The sequence below is a fragment of the Nematolebias whitei genome, chromosome 2 (assembly GCF_014905685.2).
Source record: "Nematolebias whitei isolate Nwh7 chromosome 2, NemWhi1, whole genome shotgun sequence".
Taxonomy (NCBI): domain Eukaryota; kingdom Metazoa; phylum Chordata; class Actinopteri; order Cyprinodontiformes; family Rivulidae; genus Nematolebias; species Nematolebias whitei.
The window spans coordinates 14,501,068-14,507,960 of record NC_056499.1 but is presented as its reverse complement, the minus strand read 5'-3'; positions in this window follow the sequence as shown (position 1 = coordinate 14,507,960).

Below are 6,893 nucleotides of genomic sequence, written 5' to 3'. Positions count from 1 at the left end.
TCTCTCTCTCTCTCTCTCTCTCTCTCTCTCTCATATATATATACATATATACATATATATATATATTATAATATATATATTATAATAATATATTTATTGAGCCGCTTCCTGGTACATTGCAATGTTTATGTATTGTACAATATTACTTTTATGCTTCATAATCCCTAAATTGACTCTGTATCATTGTGAAGCTGAACATAAAGTATAATAATGATCATTATTTGACAATCTGTGTACACTGGGGCAATCTATGTAGGCTGGAGCAATCTATGTCAGTTGGCAGATATGTTTATCACAGTCCACTTAACTGTTTTTTTCCTCAATCTGTGGGACTATTTAAATTGACGTAACTTAAGCCCGTTCTCCACGGTCGTGGCTTTACTCAGCTCGCATTGACTCAGCATGAGCAATATGTGTCTCCATTTCTTGTCCCTGCTTGGTTTTTGGATCCACCTCAGCCGTGGTTCCAAGTGAGCTGTGCTGAGCAAGCAATTTTGACGTCAGCAAACTGCAGCCATCGATTGGCCCCCATGTATAGACGTCCCTGGATGAGCCAAGGCGGTACTTGCAAACTCCTCCTGAAGTGTCATTTTCAATCTAATCGTTGAGTGTACGCGTACGTTGCTGAGATTGGCGAGCAGCATATCAGGTTATTCTAAAAAAAATGAAGTCAGACTATTGTACAACATAGCCGTATTATTAGCATGTTTGCTAAAAAGCTACTTCGCAACATATGCTAGCAACATGCTAGTTAGCAAAGTACGCTAGGCCCGGGTTACCGCCCACCGACGATCCTGTTCACGATGCACTCTCAATGGAGACACACCTACATTCGAGTAGAACCAAATAGAAACGAAGCGATTAGAGTGGTAATTGAAGCAGCTTTTGTAGAGACAGCTCAGAACGGGCAGACTACAACTAGCGTTTTGACTTCCTGTGAAACTAACTGTTCTCTCATTTGCCGGCAATTTAAAGATTTGATGAAGACTACACCTGATTGAAGGTGAATCAGATTTTTTTTCTACGACAAATGTCTCTTCATATTTTTTAAACAGCTGCGTCAGAGTGTAAATGGTGACAGAAGAGCTGAGATCAGATCATTTACTTAACAGACAGTGAGAATTTGATGCAGAAGGAGCCGATAAGACACAATATGAAGAGGTTTGAGGAATAAATGAATTGTTATGAGGCAGTGCTTTGCCAGGCAGCGTGATCAGAGTACTGATATGAAACCTGTTATCCTTTGTCCCACTTCTGGGACGTCTGGCACAGGACTTCAAAAAGAGCACATGAAGGTGAAACAACAATAGTTCATTTGCCAAAAACTAGAGATTCAGAAAACTGAACTCTGCTCTGATGAACTCATTTAGCTGTGACAGACAGTCCCATTTTTGGGAAGGTTTTTTTTTTTCGTGTTCACATTAGATTTGCTAATGAGATCCATCTGAAGACTCATCTAATGGGTTTAACTCTGAGGTGATAAGTTTAAAGTAATTAATCTAATCACATGTGTTGTGTTGGATCCTGCACCAATGAAAGGCTCTGCTGGTGTCATAGATGAGCCTTCTCTGCGTCATCTCCTGCTTTATTCTCATCTTCTTCATTAAAAGGAGGACAAATATTCTTTAGGGGGTAGTTTGTTGGAAAAACGCTCAGACAGTTGTGTCTTCCAGAATGAATTATTTTTTGCAGGAGTCACTGATTTTCAAGCCAGCTGCCCTGCTGACTGATGACCTGCTGTTCACTGGCAGACTGGCTGAGAGAGTGACTAAATGTGTGGGCAAGTGGCTGTGCTCGAAGCGTGGGCCGTCATGTGCTACTGCATTCATTAATACACAACACCCGTGAAGCTAAACGATGAGATTACAGGTTAAAGACTATTAAGATCTTATTCACCCGTCCAGTTGGAGGCTCAATATTTTTATCTTTCCACTAAACAGAGTTACACCTTAGGACAAAATATTGAACCAATTACTAATTTATTTCCACCTTTCTGTTTTAATTTAACAAAAGGCTTTCCTGTTTTCAAGAGCTACCACTGCATACAAAGCAGATTCAGTTACTAATTGATTACTTACTTATTTATTTTAAATTTTAATATTTAATAAAACATAACTCTTAATTCAAAGTGAGTAAAAAAAAAAAAAAAAAGATGCCCACAAATGGGCAGACCCGATAAGATGTTGATCAAATGTTTTTTTTTTTAATGTCAATGTTTAAATCATCGGCTCTTATTTAGGTATTTTTATCTGCTCCACAACTACTAGATTAACGAGTTTCATTATTTTTGCTCTGACATCAAGACGCAGTCAATTTTTATTTCCTGCCATTTACATCTGAATCTGTTAAAAACAATTTTCTTAAGGACGAGTTTTCAAAGTGAGCAAAATAACTTGTAACAAATTAAACTCCAGTTTGATGCAATTGAAGTTCATCAGTTCTTATTCGTTAGCTGATCGATTAAAAAATGGTCTTATTTTAAGATATTTTTTAAATACGAAATATTTTATTCTAAGATTTTTTTAAGTTGTGTACAAATCTATAATGTAAATACCAAGAAATAAAAGCTGAAATGTTCATGTTTTGTTTAATAATCGTCTTCTGACGTGTAACTCCAATGTTTTCAGTGAACAGCAAAAATTAAAAGGACTGACGTGTCGTTCTTTTGGTTTGCTGTGTCAGCATCTGTAAAACATACAAACAGGTTTTGCTATGTGTGCAGATGTTTAAAGGAGTGACACAGATGCATTCATATCAGTCTTTCTTTAAAAATATTGCATCTGATGAGTCCAAATGTAAAAAAAATAAAGGTTTGATTGCAAAACGGTAGCTATTATGTAAGAACTGGGTCAATGTGTTGTCTATAATTCACTATATTTTTAAGTTTTTGAGAGTCACAATGTTTTTTTCACCAAGATTTGTTACATAATTTCTAACTCTTAGTCTCTCCTCATTAATGCTTTACAAAAAATTAGAGGAAAGAAGTTAAGATGTTTCTCTTCACTGCTACAAAAAGCAAATGTATTGAAACGTCATTAAGCAGCAGCACGACCAATCAGCGATTGTCTAAACATGGAAACCATTTGTTAAGTTTATATTTAAACAGGATCTGACCAGAAGATTAATATGAAAGCATCTGATGTGGTGTAAAAGTTTAGGGAAATAACCTTTGTTGTAAAAGGAACAAAATGGCATGCACAGATCTAAATCAAAAATTACATTTGTTTTTGTATGAATTAAATATTGGAGAAACAATGAAAACATCACCAGTTCAAGACTCCAGATCTGAATGAAATGTTTAAGCAACATATTTTTAATTTATTCCTCCAATTGTTGCAGAAATCACCCATTTAGATGTTATATTTGATGTCCGCTAAAACATGTATTCAAAATAATTTTTCCACTTTTACTCAGTACAGTGTTAAACTTTGACAAATATTACAGAGTTTATTTAATATTTATAAAATTCTGTTTCACAAAATGAGCCAGTTTCTAAAGCAGATGATTGAGCCATAACTATGAGTGCACACGTAAATGAAAATAGTTAATACAGAATACACAAGAAATCACAACATTTACCAAAATGTATCTCTAATCCCGTATTGCATTTTTAACAATCCATGATTGTCATCACCTTTATAAACATAACACACTTTAACTGAAACAAAACCAAGATTATTCTGTCAATCTGTTGGTGGTTTATAAATGGACTGATCAGTGTATTATTTATTGCTGACAAGCTTTAGAGTTAATTAAACTAATTAAGAATAACTCAGTCTCGTAGTGGTAATTTTTGGAGGAACAGGCTGAATAATTTCAGGAGAAATGAGGTCTTGTCAGACAAAATGGCTTCAGCAGAGGATCCATAGCAGAACACTGCAGCTAAATGATCACACCCAGTGACTGATGGGCTGTTTGGACCGTTCCAGTCAGTATTAAACACCCCCTACTGTCTAATGGATGGATGAAACAAATGGATGAATCAGGAATTACCCAAGTCTCACAGACAAAGACAGAGTTCAATAAAAGGAAGTGATCAGTCCTTCCCAAGTAGTTAGAACATCTGTAAATAACATTTGGACCATATTGTGTCTGTTCAGATTATTAGAGCTTTTTCCAATGCTCCAAGTTTTTAACATATTTGATAAAAACTGGGGGATTAAATATGAGCTGTAAAATAAGTGTTCTCCTGTTTTGTCTCGTTACTTTATATACAGTATAAGATTGCACAACTTATTTGGAAGCCAAATCATATATTTTCACTCACTACGTTCATTAAGCTGCCTGAAGAATGTTCAGCTGTAGGTGAACGTTGTCTTTAGACACTTTGAGTAGGTTGTTGGGGGAGAATCAGTTTTGTTTGGCGTTTCCTTAGGCTGATGAAACCTTCTGGATGGAGGGTGAAATGTCTCAGCACAAAAAGAAACCGTCCAGATAACCTGACTGAACATTGTTGGATTTTATAACTGGATTATTGAGCATGGACTTTGACGTTAATGTTTAACTTGCTTAGCCAAATAGTTACACTAATAATAGGACCGACAACATCCTCTTATTATGCTTCCTATTGTACTAAAAAAGCTCCTATTCTGAAAGCTGGAGTTAAACAACCTTATGCACTTTATATGTAAAAAGAGATAAAAAAAAATATGAGACCTGCCTTAAATTGTTACAAGTTCATTGCGAAGATGTATACAGTCTGAAAGCACCGAGTACTGAGCATGCAGAAACACCTGAGAGACAAGTCAAATTGCTTCCCGTTTTCTTGACTGCCTCTGATAAATGATCTATATGCATGCGACCATCCACAAAATGGGAAAGGGGGAAAAGTGACATTTATTTGATCAGATCATCTCTCATGTCGTCCATTTCTGATGTCTGATGCGAGAGCTCTGGCTTATCTTTGGTGTGTTGCAACATTGTGTCAGTATTGTGAACACAGTACACAAAACACAAAAAAGCTTTCAAAAGTGACAGCAGCACCGACAAGCTGTGACCAAACTGACACTTTTAGCTACTGCTTCTGTTTGAGCCATCTACTGCCCCATCACTGGCCACGAATAGTAAAAAAAACAAAAAAAAACAATCCGGTCCTCTAACTGACAGTTACTCAGATTATAATACAAATGTAAATAAAAAAATAGCAAAACATTTCCGAAAATGTTCCTTCTTTCAATCTCAGCTGTAGCTTTTAGCTGTTAATTTGTTGCAAACTGGAACTTGTAACCGTGCATCAGCCAAATTTTTATTTAGTTAAATCTAAGTGGTAACTTAGAACAGTGCATTTCATTAGAGTACAGCTTGTAACTTCACGTTCTCCTTATAAATTGTGGTCTTGTTCTGTCCAAGTGTCACATCTTTGATGAACTCAAAACTGATGAATATGCATGAACACTTTTGCGTCAAACAACTACGCAGTGCTGAGAAAATGAGGCGGATGCCCACATGTCTAATGGGCCCTTGCTGTCTGCAGTAATGTAAGACTGCTTACACACAACACTGACAGCTGAGGCAGCAGAGTAAATTCTGATTAAGAAAGGATTCATCTGCGAGCAGCATGGCGACTGTGACGCAGGGTGTTGGAAGCTGCAAATGTTCGTCTAATCAAAGGAATGAAAAGTCACAGAGTTGTGCAATAAAATCCAGCAGCAGTTAATATTATGACGACTGTTGAGTATCGTACTTATGGCTGCAACTGTGGCTCTGCATGTCTTACACTGTGATGAAAACAGTTGGAGGAGGAAAAGTCTCATCTCCATCAGAATCCTGAGGCTCAGTGAAATGTCAGCTTGAGGTAAAGTTCCAGGATTTGACATTACTTCACAAAAATAATTAACTCTTATGGATGCCTGATGCAGACTGAGATGACATATTTCCATTACAGCTTGAAAAAAATAATTCAACCTATAAACTCTATTTTAATATTTACGTATAATTAAATAGCAGCAGCACGGTGGCACAGTTAGTAGAGCTGCTGCCTCTCAGCGAGCAGGTTGCCCCTATTCAAACCCCAGTCCAGGGACCTTTCTGGGTGGAGTTTGCATGTTCTCTCCATACAAACTCGATGGGTGGGTTTTCTCCTGGTACTCCAGTTTCCTCCCACAGACCAAAAAATGCATGTTAGGCTGATTGGCAACTCTAAATTGTCCCTAGGTGTGAGTGAGAGAGTGAATGGTTGTTTGTCTTGTTTATCTCTATATGTCCCTGTGATGGACTGGAGACCTGTCCAGGGTGTCCTCCATCTCCCGCAGCAATAGCTGGACATGGGCACCAGTGACCCCCATCCGAAAAGGAAGAAATGGGTAAAGATAATGGATGGATAGATGGATGGTTAATTAAATAGTGTGAATGAAAAACTCCCAGGTGCATCAAAGTTTTTAAACCAATCCCAACACAAAGTATGCTGTACTATGTAAAAAAATAAAAAATTAAATTAAAAATGGTGTTTTCGCAAATAATAATAATAAAAAAAAACTCTAATTTGATGTAGCATCAAAGAGAAAGCAACCATAACAGGTCATGTTTGACTTGCATCTCACCAGGAATTAAAACAGACCAGTTTGACGAATCAGAAAGAAACTCATGAAGAGTCAAGCCAATGGCTGGAGTGGATTTCCACAATTTAAAATCAACCTAAACTTCAAAAATCAGTAAATCTTTACATCAGATGGGTATTTCAAGAAGACCAGCCATGTGGGAACACCGTTCATTGCAAATGTTCTGTATAAAATACAGTCTGCTTATTTATTTGATGCAAAACTTTCCAAAATAGGAGCTCGCTACAACTACAAATATTTTTGAAGAGAGTTCAAAAAGCGTTCAATACAAAAACAACTGGACTTTATTTGTAACAGAAGACGTTTCGCTCCTCATCCGAGGAGCTTTCTCAGTTC